General features: G+C 35.4%; 1 long non-coding RNA gene across 1 annotated transcript in view; it reads left to right on the top strand.

Moving 5' to 3' along the window:
- LOC140142975 (uncharacterized) overlaps positions 1-26,578 on the top strand; it is a 66,476-nt gene that overhangs the window by 22,084 nt on the left and 17,814 nt on the right. The gene's annotated exons all lie outside the window — the stretch shown is intronic.

Raw genomic sequence — 26,578 nt, 5'->3', positions numbered from 1 at the left:
CCATAACTCCGCTTCTGTATATCGTTTGAAGTCAAATGATATACCATTTTAAAGCTTATGATGTATATTTTCTAAACACGAAATAAAACAAAATTGACTGGGGGAGGAATTTACGGCTCATTCGCCGTGTACAGTCACATATAATATCATAGCTCAAAAATGTTAATTTTGAAGTACAGTTTCGTGACGCTAAAATTGGTTACCCCTGTTTTGGGCACGGAGACATGATAAATGTTCATTGCAGGCTAAATAGTTGATCCATAATTATATACGAGCATGGCAATAAACATGGCAATTTGTAGGCTATTCTATGTTTTGAAATATGCAAGAATATCACACGATATTATCCGAGAAATAAATGAAATTATTAACATGGGTTGTTTTAACATGGGAGAATGCACTCCAGAGCAGCATGCATATTATTTTCCCCTCAATTTACTACATAGCTGGAGTTGTGATAACTTGTTATGCAAATCAATCCGACTTTTTAACACAAAACATGTAATGTATGTATTATTCTGTTCAATAACGCTTTTTCTTCTTGGTTCCTAGCTTAAAAACGCGCAGAATGTGCACATATTTGGTGAGGTGTTATAATAAGGTGTCTACCACGTATTCCACTAGTTCTGCTCAATTAAAGACATACTTTATTAGTTTGTAATACTATTGAAAATACTATTTTTCAATTTTGTGTTTTATTCATGCCATTAAATTATCTGTTTAAATTATAGATAATAGGCATGAATAAACATTTTCTTGTCATGGTCAATTTGGTTGGTCCTTTTTTTACATAATGCGCATAAGATTAAATACGCTAGTCATTGTTACGAACTGCTCGTTGACTTTTAATGAAGAAACTCAACATTTCATTGCCTTGCTTTCCATATTTTTATACTCGGGGTCTTTGTGTAAAATGTTTTTTCAAATATCTAGATGCGTTACATTCATACTGTCTGAAGACATAAAAATAGAGATTACAGTATCCTTGTGGCTGAATTATGAATCTGGGATTGCAACAAAGTAATGTTTGAGACGTAGCATATAGCTCAATATCACGTCTAAAGTGTAACTCGAAGCTTTGAATTTCTGCGAAACGTGTTCGAAATATTCAGATCATGCTGTTTGTGTTTAGTTCTCAGGTATCAAGAATTTAATGAACGCATTGTTTAAGAGGTATTACACCCTGCCAATTTTTGTTTATTTTTGCATTCTTCTCAAAATCATAGCGCATTGGTGACAAGTAAGATATGTATATTATAGGGGCAAGGACTACAACTACTGCACTGGAAATTTTATTTCAGCACATACAACAGTTGTGGAGTTACAGTCAAAAATGAGGGAAAACCAGTATTTGATTAATAAATCAATAACTACTTGCCTTGAGTTGCTGAATTTTCAGTGCACTAGTTGTAGTCCTTGCCCCTATGATATACATATCTTACTTGTCACCAATGCGCTATAGTTTTTGAGAAAAATGCAAAAATAGGCACAACATTGGCCAGGGGTGTAGTACCCCCTTAAAATATGATGGTGATCTTATACATTTGCACTTAAATTGGAAATTTACAATGTTTTTTACAAACAACTAGATGAGGTTACATTCATATATAAGTTAGCAGACCATAATTTGGGATGGGGCTGTGATGGGTTTTTGGGTTTTTTTTCCATAATTTGTTTTCAAAAATCGAAAGGTGAGATGGTACTAGAGGTGATTTTGCACCTGTTTGTCCCGTTCTTTTCGCTGGCATTTTATTCTATTTACTTTGTCTTGATTAGTATGTGCAATATTTATATATAATATATTTGTCTTTTTAATTGTATATGAGCCAGTGATGAAGCATAATAAATAAATAAAATAAAATAGAATAAAAATAATTATTTTAATGATTGCCCGCATTAGATAAAATGAAAATCGCGGTTATATTACATGTTCCATGATTAATGTAATGATTTCCATGTAAATGTTTTACAGGCCTCTTTGTACATGTATTAAATTGTACTGCATTTCAAGAGCAACTTGATTCATCTCTGGCAATACACTGTGATTTTATTACGCTCTTCGTGTATTAGGCCAAAATTTACTTTCCAGATTCTGATAGGATTGTAAAAAACATTGAATTCCAACAACTAGTTCAAAAGGTATGAGCAAGAAAATAGTTTCAAATATATACAATAGGAAACGAATGGAAATACTTCCTTTGTTTGGTTATATCTCATAATCAATACTTCTGACGATTTTGCTTGATCACATCATAAATAGTTTCTAATGCGACCCATACACGTTCAATTGTATCTCCTGCATCTAGGATCCCCAATATTGATCAATATTTTGATCGTGTATGGGCCGTATAAGCAGGGACGTAGCCAGCTTTCTTGCTCAGAGGGGGCAAAATATTTTTTTGGGGGGGGGGGGCACAGACGAAAAAAAATTGTATTTTACACTATTTTGGCCCATGATCGGGGTGAATTTTGGTGGAAAAGGGGCTCCTTGCCCCTTTTCTTTTCCTTTGCCCTCCAGATTTTCTCTTTCATTTTTTTGTCAGAGGGACCCTTTTTTTTTGTCAGGGGGGCACTCTGCCCCCTTGCCACCCTGCTGGCTACGCTACTGCGTATAAGAGGGCGAGGAACCAGTGACTTCTGATTGCAAATCGAGTTTTTAACTTTCTGCCATTAACTCTGACTCATGCACCATGTGTGTTTTTTTTCTTTTAATTTTAATAAAATTTCATTATTATTTGAGTGATACCTGTATCTTTTGGAAGCCAATATATAAAAATATGGTCAGATAAGTTGTCTCTTAAAAATATGGTAATTTTGGCACATCTGGTAGATAGTGGGAGTATATAGATTGCACGAATCAACGAAGCTAATCCAATTACATAACTAGCTTGTTTGTACGAGCCGCCATGTTAACGCCCAATTCTTAGTATTTAACAGGCAATGGGTAAACTAGTTATTACTATATCCCTGTTATTACTATTTTGGGGTAATAATCACTTGATGTTTGTTTTATATCTTTTTAATTATCATACAAATTCCCATATTTTAAGTGAAAATTCTTATTAAGAAATCTTAAAAAAATGGAAACTATTGCTTTATTTTCATTAGGTTCATGCTCTGATACCTCTTGGTGACAGCATAATAAAAACCACGCATTGCACCGACGCTGCGCCTTTAAATGCAGTCACGGTTCAAAGATGATATAAAGCACATTTTATTGAAACATTCCTGCGTCAGTTTTCGTAGATTACTGAAATATCTAAAACTTTATGACATGTGTAACATTATTCATGTAATAGTTTAAAGATGGAAACGGGTGTCATTTGATAATACATTTCTATACATTATTGAATTAAATGTTGCAGCTGCTTCAACCTGTTTGGTTGAAATGCACAAAGAAATTTAAATTACATTCTAATATCTTTCATCTTTAATAAATGCGAATGTGTTATAAGTCATTCTGTATTTTTGATTAAAATAAATAATCAGGTGTGTGTGTTTTCAAAAATCACCCTCATCAAAAGGGCCGTTCTGTCGCTAGATAGTACGTTTTCATATTTTACTTGATGCCAATGTGCGGTCTTTTGATCTAAACGGAACAGAAACGATGATTGACCTTTATTGATAAAGTAACCCAATTCCTTACGAAGAGGTATATCAAATGCAACTATGATATGGGCGGATAATGAACTAATTTGTGACATGATCTGGTCCATGGGGGCCAAAGGCGGCAAATTTGAAACTGAGATAAAGGTAAAAATATGGAGTAAAAATACAATGAAATACATAAGAAAATAGGCATCAAAAACTTGCATAACTTTAGAACCAAGTATGCTAGACCTTTGGTGTTTTCAGTAAACGATAGCCTATTGTATGTACAATGTAATAATCACAGTAACTCAATTTTCAAAAATGCCTCCTTTGGCCCCCATGGACCAGATCATGTCACATTTGAGGTAGCGTTAACGCTTCTGTTTATTTTTAACTTTCAAGGATGTGCACAATAATCTTTAGTAGTCTAGTCACTCAGATGCGCGCCCCTTGGGAGTAATATCACAATATCCAGGATAATGTGACTATTAATGAAATATAAGTGTATCTAATGGGGTCCCATTGTCCCTTTCATGCTAATTGAAACTCCTAGTCACGAATCGTAAATGAATTTTCATGAACAACACTTCATGAAAATTCATGTGCTGTGCTTCTTATGGACGCCAGGTTGGACTAAGGCTTATCGTCTAATTTGGTCCTTTGGCGTCATCATTATCGGTGCCCCAATAGGTACTAGTGGTACTTTCTATATTGAACCCTCAACATTGAAATGAAAAACGATAACACTATGCAAACTCCAATTACTATGATTGATGCAGCGTTCTAAACTCAACAAACTGTACCTCTGCAAATGGTTATTACAATCCAATAAGAAACTGAAAACTAAATACGACCGATTTCAGATTGATTTTGCTTGATCTTACCACATATTAGTACATATTAGAACCATTTCCATTACCATTTTACATTCAAGTAGCGCCTGAGATTCCTCATATGATGTCATCTTTAAAAAAGAAAGAAAACTATTGCTATAGTTTCATTAGGTTTATGCTCTGATACCTCTTGGTGACAGCATAATAAAAACCACGCATTGCACCGACGCTACGCCTTTAAATGCAGTCACGGTTCAAAAATGATATAAAGCACATTTTATTGAAACATTCCTGCGTCAGTTTTCGTAGATTACTGAAATATCTAAAATTTTAAGACATGTGTAAAATTGTTCAAGTAATAGTTTAAAGATTGAAACGGGTGTCATTTGATCATACATTATTGAATTAAATGTTGCAGCTGCTTCAACCTGTTTGGTTGAAATGCACAAAGAAATTTAAATTACATTCTAATATCTGTCATCTTTAATAAATGCGAATGTGTTATAAGTCATTCAATATTTTGTCATTAAAATCAATGATCAGGTGTGCGTTTTCAATTTCAACATTATCAAAAGGACCGTCCTGTCGGTAGATACATGTTTTTCTTTTCATATTGTACTTAAACCGTCGTGCGATCTTTGGATCTAAACGGAACAGAACCGGTGATTGACCTTCATTGATAACGTAACACCATTCCTTACGAAGATAGTGTAACTACATCAAGAGGTATATCAGATGAAAGCATGATATGGGCAGATAATGAACTAATTTGAGGTAGCTTTGACGCTTCTGTTTCTTTTTAACTTCAAGGATGTGCACAATAATCTTAGTAGTCTAGTCACTCAGATGCGCGCCCCTTGGGAGTAATATCACAATATCCATGATAATGTGACTATTAATGAAATATAATTTTATCTAATGGGGACCCTTTGTCCCTTTGATGCTAAATGAAACTCCTAGACCCTATTCGTAAATAAGTTGTTATGAACAACATCAGGACCCACTCGTCTTTTTTCAACCTAAGTTTGACTTCTTATGAAACGCTAGATTGGACTAACACTTATCGTCTAATTTGGACCGTTAGCGTCATCGTTATAGGTGCCCCGATGGGTACTATTGGTAGTTTCTATATTGAACCCTGAAAATTGAAATGAAAAACTCTAATTACTATGATTACTACAATCCAATAAGATACTGAAAATTAAAAGTGACCGATTTCAGATTGATTTTGCTTGAAAATTAGTGTACTTCTCTGGGTTGATAGGATGAACAAATTTTAATCTTTCCCCAGAGCAGCCAGCGCACATGAACGTTGCAAGAAAGAAAAAACAGTGCACATCGACGGATTCGAACCGGCTACCTGAGGCACGCTGGCGAAGAGCATAAGATATAAATCTATAGGTATTGCGTTCGAATGGAACGTTAAATCCGATCTGGGGTAGATCATCAATATGTTCAGTTTTATACATTGTTCAATAATTACATAATGCATTCGCTCCATTTTGTTGTAAATTTGTGGAGCTATTAAGTGGGATGTCGTCAAGGTTAAATGATTTCTGTCTGGTCGAACAATGGCTCTAAGCAATATACTACGTTATTAAAATAGTTTGCTATAGACGAATCCAAGTAGCCAAGTCATGGTCAGGATTTGGTCGGACATCTTTGGGTACCCGCTAGCACCAACCTGGTGCTTTGAGCGTACAATTGTGCAAATAAAAGCCGCCTAACACCTAGAGAAGATGCAAGGACGAGGAGGGTTAATAGAATAATAGCTAATAATATATATAATGGAGATAATTCCGCAGGTAATCCCGTCGCATCTATTCATACATATAGTATGTGTTTTGTTCGCAAGTACATCAATGCATAGATACCGCGTGTAGTTAATCCGATTATTATGTCACTTCAACAGCGAATAGACCATGCTGTGTGTTTTGTCGAAAGGAACTGTATTGTGTTATTCTTTTGTCTGCCTGTGTTTTCGCGGAAGGTGTAAAACGGGTGATGGAATGCAGTTTAAAATTTCCGCCAAGGCCGAATCATTTCACATTTTGAGTGCATTGTAGCCGACGGCTACCCGACTAAAGGCTGCTAGTCAGGTGTAGGAATGCGTGTATTTGGATTCGTCTATATAATGGACTCCAGAAAAAATACTTCACAGATCCAAATATCATGCTAAAATGAAATGTATATTATAATATAACATAACCGGGAATATGTTCAAGATGTCCTGGATTTGATTTGTTGGTACAATGAAACCGATTTGTCCGTCTTCCCATTATTACACATGGAGGAATTCCGAATTTGTAATATGTTATCAAAAACAACATTTTTATTTTATGATATATATTTTCTAAACACGGAAGAAAACAAAATTGACCAGGGGCCGACTTTATGAGCGTTTCGACCTGGACGGTCACATATTAATAATTGTTTTAATGTTTGGATTTCTTAGAAGTGTATGTTTTCATTTATATCAATGCATTTAATTGAGTTATCATTCTTTGACAACTCGATGAAAGTACAGAGCTGGTTTTCTGATATCAAGTAAAACGGTATTATGTTCGAACAATGTTAATTATGAAAGTTAGTGAAAAACGCATACAAAACCCTGTATTAAACGTTGCATGAAATGCACGCGTGTCACTACCATCTCTTAAAATATCGCACAGTGGCGTAAAATCCTCAAAATGTGATAAGATTTATTCAACCTAAATGAGGCAAAGGTGCATAAGTTCGATGAGGTTGCATTCAAATTTCATTACAAAGGTATGAAGGTTTATTCATAAGATATTGGTAAAATATTGGCAAACATGAATATTCATGAGCACATTATGCCAATTTTCCTCATTAACTTCATCAATTATTATTGGCAAAAACAATAGAATACAAAGAAACTAAAAACATGTATATCTTGACAACCGTATGTCCGATTTCCTTCAAACAAAAACTATTTTGCTCAGTGTATTTAGCTTAACTTATTCAATCTATTCAAATGGTTCTAAATTCAGTTTCTGTTTTCCAGAAACATCGTTTCGAACCCCCTTAAGACGGCAAAGTTATAAAAATGAGTTAATTGAGTTATTACGTGATTCCTGTTTTTCATGTTGTAGTGAAGATTTGGAAAATTAGCGGATCAGCGCTCACATTACATGTATAATATATTGACTGCATATTGCTTCAAGTGCTACATGATGCAGTCATGTCTACAGTAGAATTCATCTCGACCTTTGCAGGACCTAAACCCCATTAAAAGCTATTAAACCAAGATAACACTCATTGAAACAGCTCAACTGATTAAATCGGATCTTCTCTTGTTGTGCACAAGTGTCTGTTTTACATGTGCGATATCGCAATAAAGCTGGTATTATAGCTTCAGTTGGGTAACCGATTATAAAGGAAACGAAAGGAAACAATGGTATGTGTACCTTTGTTCACGAAATGAGACAATGGCGTGCTTTTTGTAAACCAGCATTCTTGAAAATGAGCAACATAATGATTGTTGACTTAACACGGTTTGGAAATAATTTCTTCATATTTTTGGTGTTATCTGTCGTTTACATATCCTTCCTAAAACACAAAAGTGCGACCCTCTCCAAACACCTAAATTAGCTAAAAATTATATTGTCTAGAATTTTAGAAGAGTACTTTTAATATTGGCCGGTTATTTTTCACACAGCGACGTTAACTAGGCAATGTACTATTACCTATAACATTAACTAAAACACCAAAGTACGCATATTTCCAAACATCTAAATTAGCTAAAAATTTAGGACATGTTAAAAAACTATATTTTCTAGAACTTTAGTAGAGTACTTTTAATATTGGCCGGTTATTTTTCACACAGCGACGTTAACTAGACATATCCCCATACTTTTAACGTAGGCTATTTGTAGAGGTCACGCGTCAATGGGAAAGAGCACTGTGTATTGTGTATAGGAAAACGGACAGTGACTGCAGTGTGACACAGGTTAACCATAACCGCCAAAGGGCTTTTTGGCGACGGGATGTGAAAGAAGGAAGTAATAAAGAGAGAAAACAAAGAAAGAAGTTGTTAACTCTTGGTGCGAGACCCCTCGCATGCCTCGCATGACACATTAATGCCACGGGTGTTGGGCTTCGCTGGCCAGCGAAATCCTGCCTATATATCACTCAGGGCGATTGCGTCATCACACCACGTGGGATGCACGCACGAACAGCGCATATATCAAGTAGTATTTTGTAGTACTTGGTCCTGTTAGGGTTAAGAGGTTCGTGATCCACATTATTTCGTGTACGGTGGGGTGCGGGTGCGTACGATGGGGTGGGGTGTAAGGATAAGTAGCTGGTGCTTGTTTGTTTATGAAGAATGTTATTGGCGTGGAACATGTAAAAAGAGGATTGGCTTTATTTAAACCTTGTTTAAGTAGACGAATGCGCTCGTTGTTAATTTGTATTAAGGCAACATACCAGCATTTCAAAGTAACGCATGCATAAAAGATAATTTACACCGAGCTTTTACTACTTCACGTGACAATATTTTATTTTCACATTACTGTATAATTGAAAAGCAAATGTTCATAAAAGCGTACATTTGTGTCACCTAAACATCCAGTCTTTTTGTTTTTAATCTGAACGTCGGCAATACCATTTTGAGCACATACTAACAAGCGAATTTGTGAATTTCAAGTAAATTCCAGTAAGTGGTGTGATATCAATTTCCTTTATAACTAAAACATTCCAATCTCACTAACAACCGGGCCCGAAAGGACGCTCCTGGTCCTTGGAATTACCTCCTACATTTCTTATACACATTTTGCTAGGAGAAATCAAGAAAAGAAATCGATATGAAAAGAATCAGCTTGCGAGAGACATGTTGCGTGGCATAATCAGGTATACTATAGATGCACACTTTGATTTCTATTTGATGCGTTTTGTGAGTCGTTACTCAAAAACCGGAGGGTGTATGTGTATATTACATTTGTATTGACTGCAATTTGGTAGTCATTTGTAGCTAAGAGGTATATCTCGTTCAGAAAGATGGGTTATTTATACGCTTTATCGCTTCTACAAAAGATCGTTTTCTAACACGTCGTTTGCATTTTCGAACATCTTGTATTAAGAGTATACTTTAAAAGGAGCAACCCCTAATTAAAATCAAATCATTCTGTGTTTGTCGGCTTTATTAACATTCATAGTCAATATACACAGATACGAGCAACACATATATGTTTCGTATTACCATCCAAAAATATACAACAAATGTGGACAAATTTAGTAAACAAAAAAGCTAAGTGAAACATTTATATGGGATTCATTTATTCATCATGTTCAAAGAGAAACAGCTGTGTTGAAATTGTAAAATTTAAATAGACACAAAGTCATGTCAATTATATTTTATACGTTATTAAAACATCTGATGGTCGTATAACTATTATTTTTAACCCGGATGGGAATATTCTACTGTGAATATCTTGGCGTCAAAGGCCGTGTTATACTTACCCATCACCTTTGCATAAAATTAATACTGCCATACTGCGATATAGCGATATTATTTTCTTCACTCCGATATAAAGACTTCACAGAAAGTAACACAGCCCGTTGATAGTTTCAGAACTATTTAGAATAATTTAACATAGCAAGGAGATTATTATTTATCATGTTTACGCGCAATGTGATACGTCATTCGTCTAATGTCATTTATTATTATGTTTTGATGAATGTGAACCAGGGGCGGATCCAGGAATTTTCAAAAAATTGCTCATTTTTACAGAAGTCTGCCATGCTAGTTGGATTTCTTGCATCATTTTCTTTCTGAAAATGTATACTTTTATGTACTTATCATCATTACTTTTAAAGATACAATACAAAACAATGTCTCAAATTTCCCACTTTGAGTGATCCTGCGGGCCACCTTAACATGCCTTTTGCATGTAAAGCCTGCAATTTCACCTTCAAATCAATACAATTAACTGCTACTTTTAAATTCGAAAATTTTCTTTAAAAACACTGCTGTGTTAAATGTTGTGAATACGATTAATTCCGAAGCTATAGCCGATCGCGTTTGCGTTACTTTTATTGTGTTTATTTGAAGTCTTTATATCCAATCTACTTGGTTAAAAACGAATTTATTTGCGATTTTGTTGGGTTCTGGTCGAGTTATGTGGTATGATACAGACGATGGTTGGTTATCATACTAAAGACCATTGCTGACTTTATTATTTATCAAAAATACCTGAGTGTTACGTTTTATTATGTCATTGCGGTCATCATCACAAAATATGCTAGTCATAGAAGGCTAAACGTACTTTGAAAAGGTTAAACAAGCTTCATAAATTTATAGATAAACACACATATAGACAGAGTGCAGGACTGGGTGACGTGCCAGACAGTCTCAAAATGTTTTTTATTTATTTTATTTTAGCATTTGTGTGACTGTTTAGCGTGATGGTTCAAAGTTCTTCAAGTCGCTAATGATTCCGGTAATACCTACCTACCTACCCACTCAAATGTTCGATCGCTGTAAACATTAACCAATTATGATTTAATGTGACATTCATATCCTTGTCAATGTTAATTTCCCAGCATGTCAAACATAAAATTCGCGCTATTGCCTGATGTATATCCTAGGAAACATTCCTGTATTATGTGAAAGCTGAGGTCTTCTTCATATTTCATTTTGTTTTTATATTATATTTGCATCATGTCTTGTCCTCTGCATCACTCAAAATGCGATGTGTATGAAATGTATCAAATGGCCTACATTAGACACTTTACTAAAACGACCATATGAATCATTCTACAGCTGGTCTATAACTGGTCTTAAAATGATCATATCAACCATGTTAATGATGTGATAGCGCCAACTGTTGTTTGAAGCTATATTTAACACCATAAAATATAAAAACATGTTAATTTGATAAGTTAGGTTATGTAGAAATATTGTCGATAAGTTAAGGGGGTACTACACGCATTGCATTTTTGCGGATTTTTATTTGCATTTTGTGAAGAAATGAGAAAAAAATTGGACAAAGTGGTATGCAAAATGAAGGGGCAAATCTTCTCGTTCTAGTGGTGGCATCGGTATCAATGTAGCTTACATGCTTTTATAGGTAGAAGCCAAAAGGTATTACATCACTGATGTTTTAAATTCACTTCATTTTGGAAAGCTTACTATCAACGGATTTTGTTAAAATTTTGGATATGTGTTGCTAACGTATTAGAGAAATAATGTTGATATGTAAAATGGGAATAAGTGGTTCCTGATTTCTTTTTGACTTCGTGAACTTGGCGCTCCAAACCTATCAAAAAACGAACTGGTTAAAATGCTTCTATTTTCAATGTTGAGCTATATTTGTATTTTTAACTAGCGACATTATTTCACTGAAACTCAATTAAGCCATAGGTAACAGGTTACCACAATCACACTACAGCAATGTTGAAAAAAATTGTATTTCTTGTCACCTATACCACCATATTAGATAGTTTTTCGTAAGCTTCACTTTTGTGATTTTGGTAACTATTTTATATTTGTTTGTCCAATTCATTTTAACTAGGCAATCTAAATTGTACTCACCATTTACATCCCAATGTATGTTAATATCCACCTCACACCTTTTCAATATATATCCAGTGAAAGACAAAATATCAAAATTGATGCCTCATTATGATATCACAGACTATCACATGTATTCAAAATGGATGCTAAAATTTGACCGGTGCCATTATATATTGGAACTCCATATATTAGTTGCAAGTCCTCACTATGGGTCTTTCCAGACTCATCCAGACTTGCGGCCTTGATGATGTCAGGGCTAAATAACATCAAGACCGCAAGTCAGGCAGAGCTGAGGCCTGAAACTCTCATAATGAGGATTTGCAACTAATGGAGTTCCAATATATAATGGCCCCGTAGGGCGTAACATTAAGTTATCGATTTTTTATTTTTACTCCTTTATTTCCCGTTATTTCGCAGGATCTCTATCGTGGTCTAATATATAGTTTAAGTTTGATCGCTTTTTTTGAGCGCCAATAGTTTCTTTGAAACACTGCGTGGCAACCTTGAACAAAATTGGATCTTATTCAATGGGTCTTTTTCGTAAGTCTTGTTCAGATACGAAAACGCAAGGGATTGAGCAAGTTTACTGTAATCTGTAAATTCGTTGTAAATATGAGTTGATCTGTAACTTGAATTCGTTGTTAATTTTGAAGTACCAGTCAGCTTATTTCAATAGAGGTGGATGTTGTGTCAATAAAGGCTGGAGAGACAAGATTATGGAACACCGATGTTTTAATGGTCTACCGCCCTCTCGTCTTTGATGTTGTTAAATTAATATAACATATTAAATGCCAATACGAATGAAAAGGACCAACGTAAAAACGTTGAAAATAAGCCCTTAAATCACAAAAGGTCAGCTTATGAGCCGGTCGCACCCCAATAAATCCTGGCTTGGGGCCTGTCTATCTCCCTATTTTGCTTTCTCCTCCTCCCTCCCCTCAGAATGATCAGTCTCCCCGGTCCCTCCCGGTCCCTTCTTTCTCCTCTCGATTTCTTCTCTTTCTAGTCTTTCCGTCTCTCCCTCTCCTCTCTTTCTCCCTCGCCCTCGCCCCCTCCCACTCTCACATGTTCAGTCGGTCAGTCTCAAGCATCCCTCTCAAGTATGATCCATGACTGAAAAAAACAATTATCAGATTAGCTTGCCATTGCTGCGAATGAATATAATAAATTAGCTTTGCTCCAATGCAATATTCTTTTGTATTACATTTCAATATAAAACATGATTACCAAATCGCAATTGTACGCGCCTCATTGGGAGATATTTGGCTATTTTAGACGCTCGTTTCATCGCCAATATGAAAGACTTTTGCCTTATAACTTGGCAACATGGTTAGTATTTATTTCAATGCTAGACTATTTTTACGAGCCACTCACGCCTAGGCGCAAGTGCATATACACCAAAAGCAAGTCAATTGAAGCCGTACAACTTACTGTGAATTTAGGACCGTAACATGTAGACTCTTCTTTTGTCTACATTAGCACCACCCTCTCATCTCAGGTTTTCATGTCAGAAATTAACATAACTTACGGAAACGAATACGAATATTGACTTGCTTCAAATTATTAGTAAGTCACAAAAGGCTAGAATAAAAGATTGGTCACACCTGGGAGGCTACCACTTCAAAATAACAATGACTTACGAAAACGGATACGGATACGGAAACAGAAACTGAAAAGATAAAACGACGGAATGTCTAACGTACCACATCTAGAAAGTAGTCATTATGTAATTGAAAATCAGGTTGTTTTTTTGGAGGGCCACCACAATGTACAAAATAACTAGGTTATAATTATCTTGTTCGTGTCATCTCAAAAGTGCCTGTTATTCCTCACTTCAGATGTCATTTGCTTTAGGTAACTCACTTTGAACCTTCTTTCACAGAACCTACATCAATAACTGACACTTGTGCATCACTATATCACTATCAAATGACACACTGAGGAACTGACATACTTCGGGTGATTTGTCTGCTAAATGATGCAGATGGGTAAATGGATATGACAAAACATACGTCAAACATCCAGCCAGTGTAAAGTTAAATATTCCAGGTCTGGCAACAGGATTAGTGATGTATGTGATGCCCACAGCTACATCGGGTTGGTTGACGTCACGAGGTGACTCCCAAAAGATGTTTTTTACGTTCTTCTTTGCTGTATATATGTGACCGTACATTCCCTAAATTGTATTCTGAGTTACAGTGTAAAATGTGTATGAAGGTGGTACTCATCGGTAACGCAAGCTGGCGCAATATCTATCTCATTTTTATGGTCAAACACCAATCAAAAATCCTATTGTTGAAGTGGATAATAATCTACTACCTTAGATGGCTATAGAATATTTAATAGCTCTGGTCGTTGTTTGCTTTGGCTAAATCCTGTTCAAGTGGTGGGTTACCAGGCATTGTATTTTGTATAAGTATGGATGACCAACAATTAACAATGAGAGAACTTTCTTAAACCTCGTTGACTTGGAGATGATTTGAAATGACCGCCAATTATAACTGTTTGATATTTCTTGCCAGCAATGTGGAAAAAGAGACACAAGAAGAAACGAAAAAAGCTACCATGTTGTTGAAGGAGCAAAGTTTAACTAATCATAGCCCCGCTTCTGAATATCGTTTGAAGTCAAATGATATACCATTTTAAAGCTTGTGATGTATATTTTCTAAACACGAAATAAAACAAAATTGACCGGGGAGGAATTTATGGCTCATTCGCCGTGTATGGTCACATATGGTTAGACACTAACCACAACACTCTGAGGTTTACTGTTGCTTTAAAGGGTGTACCGTGTTGCTGATAATATGCATAATACCCCCATAGTGTTGATGCTGGAAACTAAAGTGGGTAGACCTACGTCTCTTAGCTATAAATATACTTCTATGACTTTTTAACAGCTACATGTATAATAAAAGATGACAGATTGTGTTTCTAGTAAATAGTAAAATAGATGACGTTAAATCGCTTCTTTCAAATGGGGACATGTAAAATATTAAAGATATGTTGACTCTGTAACAAACTGGGTTATAATTGACATTTGGACAAGGAAGGAAGTTGGCAATTAAATATTAAACTTTAAGACAGATTTAAGAACTGAAAAAATAATGAGAAAAGTATTGCGTTACAAAGTCAAAATGTAAACACCTCGTTGGCAGAGTGCTACACTAACGTAAGTGCAGTTTGAGTTTGGACAGTTTTACAGGAGGAACATATTTGTGTTTTGCGTAGCCGTTTGTTTCCAAGTAGCCATAAAATGACACGAAATAAGATGTCGTAAGTGCCACATACGATAGAGTTGCACTCAAATAGAAATTAGTGTAGAGTGCAACACTATCGTATGTGCCACTTACGATAGTGTTGCACTCAATTAGAAATTAGTGTAGACTTGCTAAATTAGGATATTTGTAATATCGGCTCAAATTTCCAGTATCTCTCATTTTATGTTTATGTTGTTAAAACAACTGTTAATTTATTTCGGCACATAATATTTACAATCGAAAGACACCGTTTGCCATAATGTTGTCCCTCAAGATTTATTACCGAATCTAAGAATAAAAACACTGGATTTGTCGTCTCTTTTAGCAGTCATGGGAGCTATGAACTTAACCAGCATGATGACAACGCATAGAGTCGTCAGCGTCACACCCAGTGATGTGTGAGAGACTCTTTTGCACTTACGATGTGGTAACATTCCGTGATTTTGTTGTTTAGGCCCAATAAAGTAGCGTATGTGGCACATACGATGGACTTGCAGCAAATGAAAAACAAAATTAGCGTGCAAGACTATCGTAAGTGCCACATACGATAGTCTTATTTTTAGGTCATCTTAACTCCACGTTGAATTGGAGATGTTTTGTGTAGAAGTCATTGGAAACAAAGCTCATTTAAGTTAATTATATGAAATGCGATGTATTATTAAAGGACTGCTTAATCATTATTATGACTGTATTAAATTGAAATTTCAAGGTTGACGAGGCAGCAGAATAGGTGAAAACTGTATCTCAATTGTGCACCCCCATTTTAATGTAGGTTGCAATAGGTATATTTTGAGGTGAAAAATGCGATGCGAGTGTGCTATATTCCAGGTCTGGCAACAGGATTAGTGATGTATGTGATGCAAAAAGCTACATCGGGTGTGGTTGACGTCACGAGGTGCCTCCCAAAAGATGTTTATACGTTCTCCTTTGCTGTCTATATGGTTAGACACTAACCACATTACTCTGAGGTTTACCTGTTGCTTTAAAGGGTGTACCATGTTGCTGATGTATATCACACCCCCAAAGTGCTGATGCTGGAGCTTTGATATGAAAGAAGTTCACAAAACTAAAGTGTGTAAACCTACGCCTCTGAGCTATAAATATACTTCTATGACTTTTTATATAACAGCTACATGTATAAATAAAAGCTAAGATGACGGATTGGTTAAAGAATTTGCCTATGAGCTAAGTGTTCCCTTAACAGATGTTTTGAACACCTCCCTCATTGAGGGAGTAGTCCCTTCTCAATGGAAGAAGGCCATTGTAGTTCCAATACCAAAAACAAACCCACCAAGCATTGAGAAGCTACGTCCTGTCTCACTTACTGACTGCTTTGCAAAAATTGCGGAGGGTTTTATATCCAAGTGGGTTTTAGAAGATGTAAGTCATAAAATTGACCACCAACAATTTGGTAATGTCAAAGGTGTGTCAACCTCACATTATTTAATTAGCATGCTTCACTTTCTTCATCAAGAGGCTGACAAGGCCAGCAACGTTGGCACAGTGGTACTCACGGATTTCTCAAAAGCATTTGACTTGATCGACCATACTCTGCTTATGGATAAATGTATCCATATGGGGGTCCGTGAGTCCATTGTGCCATGGTTGTCTGACTTTGTCAGCAACAGACAACAGTGTGTTCGTTATAAACATGTTCTTTCTGATTACAAAACTGTAAATGGAGGTCTCCCACAAGGTACAAAACTAGGCCCAATAGGCTTTCAGATTATAATCAATGATGCTGTATCAAGTAACGTGCCCAAAACAAAATGTTGGAAATATGTTGACGATTTAACAATTGAATACATGAATACAAAACCCACCCAAGTCCATGGGAAGTGATTTTGAGAGAAAAACCTGTGTATCATTTTAATTCCTTCAGTTATATTTACCTGGCCAATATGGTATAAAGTTTTACTTGCAAATGAGTGCGTTAAACTGTATTAAGTATGACGATTAGCATTTCAGGGACTTCGTGAGGTTCATTTTAAATTCTGGACTTGGGTGGTTTTTTGAATCATATATAAAGACAACAATGTTGGAATGAGATTACCACTAGTAAGATAATACAACATAAAGCACACAGGTATGTATAATGTTGATAAGCATTCTGCCATGTAATATAAACCACACACTTTCCTTTATTGAACCCATTTTTTTCTTCAAAAGTCATTCTTCAGCAATGAATGTGTTACAAGCGGACTTTTATACATACTGGATTTCAATCAATGTGTTACAAGACTCAAATCATGGACTTGGGTAGTTCTTTCATACATGCTATTTTTCACATGCTCAATAGACACATAGGATGAATTTGAGTTGTTTTTTCATACATATGACAGGCCTATGTATAGCAACAATTTCCCATGCTTAACTCAATTTGGCCACAGTATGGACTTGGGTGGGTTTTGTATTCATATATTCAATTGTTGAGAACTGTATCCATCCCCAATCCAGCCAAATTCAAGATGTTTTGGATGAATTCAGTGAATGGTCTGCCAATAATAATCTGAAACTTAACCCTTTGAAATGTCAAGCCCTGCATGTCTGCTTTAAGAGGAATCCACCCAATAATGTTATCAAAATCAATGACATTCCTCTCAACTTTGTTTCTGAGACAAACATTTTGGGTATTTGGATGCAGGACAACCTCAAATGGGATAGAAACATTGCTGAAATTGTGTCCAAAACCAATCGTTGGTTGTATATGCTTAGGATTTTAAAAAGGTTTGGTTTTAATACCCAGGAATTATGTTCAGTTTACAAAGGATATGTACGACCATTACTTGAATACGCGGATGTAGTATGGCATTCCTCACTCACCACAACTCAAGATCATACTTTGGAGCAGCTGCAAAAAAGAGCTTGCAAAATAGTTCTGGGCAAATTGTATGATGGTTATGATAACGCTCTTAATCTGTGTCAGCTAGACTCTCTAGCTGATAGGAGGGAGGACCATTGTCGTAAGTTGGCCGAAGGGCTTTCTGCTTCTATTCGTACAAAAGATCTCATCCCTCCTACCAGACTGGAGAGTCATGGCAGGGTCCTTCGCAATGCAAATCAAATCTCTCAACTTTATGCAAGGACCGATCGTTTCAAAAACCGCGCTATTCCATACTTGATCAATTTATTGAATAACTAAATGCCCTGAACTGTTTTGCATATTCTGACTTTTTAAATATGGAAATATTGAGGCAATTTTAGCCTTTTAATGGTGTGTATTTATAATGTTTTTGAATGATGTCTTGAATAAGTGCAATATTTTATTTCCTATCAACAGCAGTTGCTGTATTTTTCCTTGTTAATATTGATACTGTATTTTTTAATGTTTAATTGTTTTTAATATTGTAAACCACTTGTAATTTGGCCTGAGGGCCACGATTTGTGTGTGAATAAAATATACTATACTATACTATTGTATTTCTAGTAAATAGTAAAATAGATGACGTTAAATCGCTTCTTTCATATAGGGATCTGTAAAATATTAAAGGTGTGTTGACTTTGTAACAAACTGGGTTATAATTGACATTTGGACAAGGAAGGAAGTTAGCAATCAAATATTAAATTTTAAGAGAGATTTAAGAACTGAAAAAATAATGAGAAAAGTATAACGTTACAAAGTCAAAAAGTAAACATCTATAACATATGCAAACGTTTTGATAAGTCGCAGTTATAATTATTCCGACAATCAATATTTCTCGCAGGATGACAGTGGATTAATCTAAAAAATGCAAGTAATCTTTTTTCCATTTATACCAAAATTGTTGTTTTAATGGAGAAAATGAGGACAAGGTGGGTATGAGGCTGTTGGGCGAGCATAACATTGGGCTTTAGCAAATTCTGACAATGTATGAGAGGCGATTGTTACAAACAAGCAACGAGTATTTCCTATGCTTAAAAATGATAATGCCAATGGCAATGCTCGACAGCTAATTCCGCAGCATATGTATGAATCAGCGTAGATTTCATACATAGATAATGACGCCTGTCAGATTCTCAAATGAAGACACTCTAGCTTATACTTTATTGAACTCTTAGTATATAATAATATATATACTGAAAAGTTAGAATTGTTAAGCATCGATATACACAAGCTGAAATGCTTAGTGGTATGGTATGAATAGTAGTGGGTGCACTACACTAAATCCTTCCGCATTTGGTGTAACCCTTCATAGTTCCGGTAAAAAATAGCACCTATGCGAAATATGTCGGCGTCCCGAGGGAACCAAATTTGAGTGACTCTTGGTTGTTTTGATAAAAAAGATAGAATAGGAGCTCAACATTACATATCTGTTCAGAAAATTTTCTGAATCGAATGTGCATGGGTAATAGGCCCTCGGAACAATATCATGGCCGGAACTGGTAAGGAGGCGAGCGTGTCGGCTGAAATTCGGGATGGCGCTGTTCAGGAGTTCGTATCTCTCAAGTTTGTCTTAACTTGTCCCAAAAATTAAATTTAAATAAAAGTTAAATCTTTATTTAAGACATTGGTTTGATCAAAATATTAAAAATGTTGTTACATGGGGTAGAAAAACAACTTACTTTCTTGTATTTTCCCGTGTATTTCAATGGGACGATTATTTAGTGGTGTGTGCCCTTCGAAGACTCATTTTTAAATGCTATGGACATGATTAATACCCGATTTTAAGTGCCAAAAAGTTGAGATTTTTGACTGAAACTGATATCTTTGCAAAGAAAAAAAGTCTGTTTTTCTATTTCCGTCTACAAATACGCGATTTCATTCTTAAACGCACGAGAAATTAGCTTCAAAACGCAAGTTCCGTCGAATTGACAATTTAAGACCGTGCTTGAAATTGAGCTATTTTGGCCCCAATATCATAGAAGTGGTCACTTTTGGTTATCTCGGTGCTGAAAAATGAAATATCTTTGGAATTATTTTGATGCAAAATGTAATTATAAGATCAAAACTCAATTATAACCGTTTTGAAAATAATCACTGAACCTTTAATTGGGTCTCAATAGACATTTAAAGTTAAAGCATACTATATTATGGCCTAATGATGACAAAATAACGGCATTTTTATCTCATGACCAAATGTTCAATTCCCAAGAGAGAAATTTATCAATTAATTCTAATGATGGGGTTTCTTAATTTTAGATCTTGCAAAAATAATACACGCAACTTGGAAATTTAACATTTTAAAGTGTCAAATTACCGTTCTATCTACCCATAACACCCCCCCCCCAACTTAAGGCATATGCCTATTGACACGTCCTTAATCTAAGAGTGGGGTGAAATGATCACATGTCGCTTTTCGGTCATGTTAAATTTGTGATTGTACATATATTTTTGTAAACAAAGTCACTTTCCTGATGTTAATGGGTTATGAATACAGTTTAACATGGTCAAAATGTTGCTCTGGCCCTTGAATGCTGAAAATTGCGAAAAGTATCATATGTTCACTCAGTCCGAGCTTGTTTTATAACTTTGGAGTGACTAGCGATAAAAAGCAATTACACTTTTTAGGATGTTGACCACTGATTCCAAAAATAAAGAATATCAAAAATATTTTTTCTTATAAATGGGTGCACTACACTAAATCCTTCCGCATTTGGTGTAACCCTTCATAGTTCCGGTAAAAATAGCACCTATGCGAAATATGTCGGCGTCCTGAGGGAACCAAATTTGAGTGACTCTTGGTTGTTTTGATAAAAAGATAGAATAGGAGCTCAACATTACATATCTGTTCAGAAAATTTTCTGAATCGAATGTGCATGGGTAATAGGCCCTCGGAACAATATCATGGCCGGAACTGGTAAGGAGGCGAGCGTGTCGGCTGAAATTCGGGATGGCGCTGTTCAGGAGTTCGTATCTCTCAAGTTTGTCTTAACTTGTCCCAAAAAATTAAATTTAAATAAAAGTTAAATCTTTATTTAAGACATTGGTTTGATCAAAATATTAAAAATGTTGTTACATGGGGTAGAAAAACAACTTACTTTCTTGTATTTTCCCGTGTATTTCAATGGGACGATTATTTAGTGGTGTGTGCCCTTCGAAGACTCATTTTTAAATGCTATGGACATGATTAATACCCGATTTTAAGTGCCAAAAAGTTGAGATTTTTGACTGAAACTGATATCTTTGCAAAGAAAAAAAGTCTGTTTTTCTATTTCCGTCTACAAATACGCGATTTCATTCTTAAACGCACGAGAAATTAGCTTCAAAACGCAAGTTCCCGTCGAATTGACAATTTAAGACCGTGCTTGAAATTGAGCTATTTTGGCCCCAATATCATAGAAGTGGTCACTTTTGGTTATCTCGGTGCTGAAAAATGAAATATCTTTGGAATTATTTTGATGCAAAATGTAATTATAAGATCAAAACTCAATTATAACCGTTTTGAAAATAATCACTGAACCTTTAATTGGGTCTCAATAGACATTTAAAGTTAAAGCATACTATATTATGGCCTAATGATGACAAAATAACGGCATTTTTATCTCATGACCAAACGTTCAATTCCCAAGAGAGAAATTTATCAATTAATTCTAATGATGGGGTTTCTTAATTTTAGATCTTGCAAAAATAATACACGCAACTTGGAAATTTAACATTTTAAAGTGTCAAATTACCGTTCTATCTACCCATAACACCCCCCCCCCCCAACTTAAGGCATATGCCTATTGACACGTCCTTAATCTAAGAGTGGGGGGGGGGGGGGAAATGATCACATGTCGCTTTTCGGTCATGTTAAATTTGTGATTGTACATATATTTTTGTAAACAAAGTCACTTTCCTGATGTTAATGGGTTATGAATACAGTTTAACATGGTCAAAATGTTGCTCTGGCCCTTGAATGCTGAAAATTGCGAAAAGTATCATATGTTCACTCAGTCCGAGCTTGTTTTATAACTTTGGAGTGACTAGCGATAAAAAGCAATTACACTTTTTTAGGATGTTGACCACTGATTCCAAAAATAAAGAATATCAAAAATATTTTTTCTTATAAATGGGTGCACTACACTAAATCCTTCCGCATTTGGTGTAACCCTTCATAGTTCCGGTAAAAAATAGCACCTATGCGAAATATGTCGGCGTCCCGAGGGAACCAAATTTGAGTGACTCTTGGTTGTTTTGATAAAAAGATAGAATAGGAGCTCAACATTACATATCTGTTCAGAAAATTTTCTGAATCGAATGTGCATGGGTAATAGGCCCTCGGAACAATATCATGGCCGGAACTGGTAAGGAGGCGAGCGTGTCGGCTGAAATTCGGGATGGCGCTGTTCAGGAGTTCGTATCTCTCAAGTTTGTCTTAACTTGTCCCAAAAAATTAAATTTAAATAAAAGTTAAATCTTTATTTAAGACATTGGTTTGATCAAAATATTAAAAATGTTGTTACATGGGGTAGAAAAACAACTTACTTTCTTGTATTTTCCCGTGTATTTCAATGGGACGATTATTTAGTGGTGTGTGCCCTTCGAAGACTCATTTTTAAATGCTATGGACATGATTAATACCCGATTTTAAGTGCCAAAAAGTTGAGATTTTTGACTGAAACTGATATCTTTGCAAAGAAAAAAAGTCTGTTTTTCTATTTCCGTCTACAAATACGCGATTTCATTCTTAAACGCACGAGAAATTAGCTTCAAAACGCAAGTTCCGTCGAATTGACAATTTAAGACCGTGCTTGAAATTGAGCTATTTTGGCCCCAATATCATAGAAGTGGTCACTTTTGGTTATCTCGGTGCTGAAAAAATGAAATATCTTTGGAATTATTTTGATGCAAAATGTAATTATAAGATCAAAACTCAATTATAACCGTTTTGAAAATAATCACTGAACCTTTAATTGGGTCTCAATAGACATTTAAAGTTAAAGCATACTATATTATGGCCTAATGATGACAAAATAACGGCATTTTTATCTCATGACCAAATGTTCAATTCCCAAGAGAAAATTTATCAATTAATTCTAATGATGGGGTTTCTTAATTTTAGATCTTGCAAAAATTTTACACGCAACTTGGAAATTTAACATTTTAAAGTGTCAAATTACCGTTCTATCTACCCATAACACCCCCCCCCCCAACTTAAGGCATATGCCTATTGACACGTCCTTAATCTAAGAGTGGGGGGGGGGGGTGAAATGATCACATGTCGCTTTTCGGTCATGTTAAATTTGTGATTGTACATATATTTTTGTAAACAAAGTCACTTTCCTGATGTTAATGGGTTATGAATACAGTTTAACATGGTCAAAATGTTGCTCTGGCCCTTGAATGCTGAAAATTGCGAAAAGTATCATATGTTCACTCAGTCCGAGCTTGTTTTATAACTTTGGAGTGACTAGCGATAAAAAGCAATTACACTTTTTTAGGATGTTGACCACTGATTCCAAAAATAAAGAATATCAAAAATATTTTTTCTTATAAGGGTGCACTACACTAAATCCTTCCGCATTTGGTGTAACCCTTCATAGTTCCGGTAAAAAATAGCACCTATGCGAAATATATCGGCGTCCCAAGGGAACCAAATTTGAGTGACTCTTGGTTGTTTTGATAAAAAGATAGAATAGGAGCTCAACATTACATATCTGTTCAGAAAATTTTCTGAATCGAATGTGCATGGGTAATAGGCCCTCGGAACAATATCATGGCCGGAACTGGTAAGGAGGCGAGCATGTCGGCTGAAATTCGGGATGGCGCTGTTCAGGAGTTCGTATCTCTCAAGTTTGTCTTAACTTGTCCCAAAAAATTAAATTTAAATAAAAGTTAAATCTTTATTTAAGACATTGGTTTGATCAAAATATTAAAAATGTTGTTACATGGGGGAGAAAAACAAACGTAGTTTCTTGTATTTTCCCGTGTATTTCAATGGGACGATTATTTAGTGGTGTGTGCCCTTCGAAGACTCATTTTTAAATGCTATGGACATGATTAATACCCGATTTTAAGTGCCAAAAAGTTGAGATTTTTGACTGAAACTGATATCTTTGCAAAGAAAAAAGTCTGTTTTTCTATTTCCGTCTACAAATACGCGATTTCATTCTTAAACGCACGAGAAATTAGCTTCAAAACGCAAGTTCCCGTCGAATTGACAATTTAAGACCGTGCTTGAAATTGAGCTATTTTGGCCCCAATATCATAGAAGTGGTCACTTTTGGTTATCTCGGTGCTGAAAAAATGAAATATCTTTGGAATTATTTTGATGCAAAATGTAATTATAAGATCAAAACTCAATTATAACCGTTTTGAAAATAATCACTGAACCTTTAATTGGGTCTCAATAGACATTTAAAGTTAAAGCATACTATATTATGGCCTAATGATGACAAAATAACGGCATTTTTATCTCATGACCAAATGTTCAATTCCCAAGAGAGAAATTTATCAATTAATTCTAATGATGGGGTTTCTTAATTTTAGATCTTACAAAAATAACACCCGCCACTTTCAAATTTAACATTTTAAAGTGTCAAATTACCGTTCTATCTACCCATAACACCCCCCCCCCCCAACTTAAGGCATATGCCTATTGACACGTCCTTAATCTAAGAGTGGGGGGTGAAATGATCACATGTCGCTTTTCGGTCATGTTAAATTTGTGATTGTACATATATTTTTGTAAACAAAGTCACTTTCCTGATGTTAATGGGTTATGAATACAGTTTAACATGGTCAAAATGTTGCTCTGGCCCTTGAATGCTGAAAATTGCGAAAAGTATCATATGTTCACTCAGTCCGAGCTTGTTTTATAACTTTGGAGTGACTAGCGATAAAAAGCAATTACACTTTTTTAGGATGTTGACCACTGATTCCAAAAATAAAGAATATCAAAAATATTTTTTCTTATAAGGGTGCACTACACTAAATCCTTCCGCATTTGGTGTAACCCTTCATAGTTCCGGTAAAAAATAGCACCTATGTGAAATATATCGGCGTCCCAAGGGAACCAAATTTGAGTGACTCTTGGTTGTTTTGATAAAAAAGATAGAATAGGAGCTCAACATTACATATCTGTTCAGAAAATTTTCTGAATCGAATGTGCATGGGTAATAGGCCCTCGGAACAATATCATGGCCGGAACTGGTAAGGAGGCGAGCGTGTCGGCTGAAATTCGGGATGGCGCTGTTCAGGAGTTCGTATCTCTCAAGTTTGTCTTAACTTGTCCCAAAAAATTAAATTTAAATAAAAGTTAAATCTTTATTTAAGACATTGGTTTGATCAAAATATTAAAAATGTTGTTACATGGGGTAGAAAAACAACTTACTTTCTTGTATTTTCCCGTGTATTTCAATGGGACGATTATTTAGTGGTGTGTGCCCTTCGAAGACTCATTTTTAAATGCTATGGACATGATTAATACCCGATTTTAAGTGCCAAAAAGTTGAGATTTTTGACTGAAACTGATATCTTTGCAAAGAAAAAAAGTCTGTTTTTCTATTTCCGTCTACAAATACGCGATTTCATTCTTAAACGCACGAGAAATTAGCTTCAAAACGCAAGTTCCCGTCGAATTGACAATTTAAGACCGTGCTTGAAATTGAGCTATTTTGGCCCCAATATCATAGAAGTGGTCACTTTTGGTTATCTCGGTGCTGAAAAAATGAAATATCTTTGGAATTATTTTGATGCAAAATGTAATTATAAGATCAAAACTCAATTATAACCGTTTTGAAAATAATCACTGAACCTTTAATTGGGTCTCAATAGACATTTAAAGTTAAAGCATACTATATTATGGCCTAATGATGACAAAATAACGGCATTTTTATCTCATGACCAAATGTTCAATTCCCAAGAGAGAAATTTATCAATTAATTCTAATGATGGGGTTTCTTAATTTTAGATCTTGCAAAATAATACACGCAACTTGGAAATTTAACATTTTAAAGTGTCAAATTACCGTTCTATCTACCCATAACACCCCCCGCCCCCCCCCCCAACTTAAGGCATATGCCTATTGACACGTCCTTAATCTAAGAGTGGGGGGGGGGGTGAAATGATCACATGTCGCTTTTCGGTCATGTTAAATTTGTGATTGTACATATATTTTTGTAAACAAAGTCACTTTCCTGATGTTAATGGGTTATGAATACAGTTTAACATGGTCAAAATGTTGCTCTGGCCCTTGAATGCTGAAAATTGCGAAAAGTATCATATGTTCACTCAGTCCGAGCTTGTTTTATAACTTTGGAGTGACTAGCGATAAAAAGCAATTACACTTTTTTAGGATGTTGACCACTGATTCCAAAAATAAAGAATATCAAAATATTTTTTCTTATAAGGGTGCACTACACTAAATCCTTCCGCATTTGGTGTAACCCTTCATAGTTCCGGTAAAAAATAGCACCTATGCGAAATATATCGGCGTCCCAAGGGAACCAAATTTGAG

This window comes from Amphiura filiformis, chromosome 20 (genome assembly GCF_039555335.1).
Source record: "Amphiura filiformis chromosome 20, Afil_fr2py, whole genome shotgun sequence".
In the NCBI taxonomy this organism is placed as follows: domain Eukaryota; kingdom Metazoa; phylum Echinodermata; class Ophiuroidea; order Amphilepidida; family Amphiuridae; genus Amphiura; species Amphiura filiformis.
This window is presented reverse-complemented; position numbering and strand designations above follow the sequence as displayed.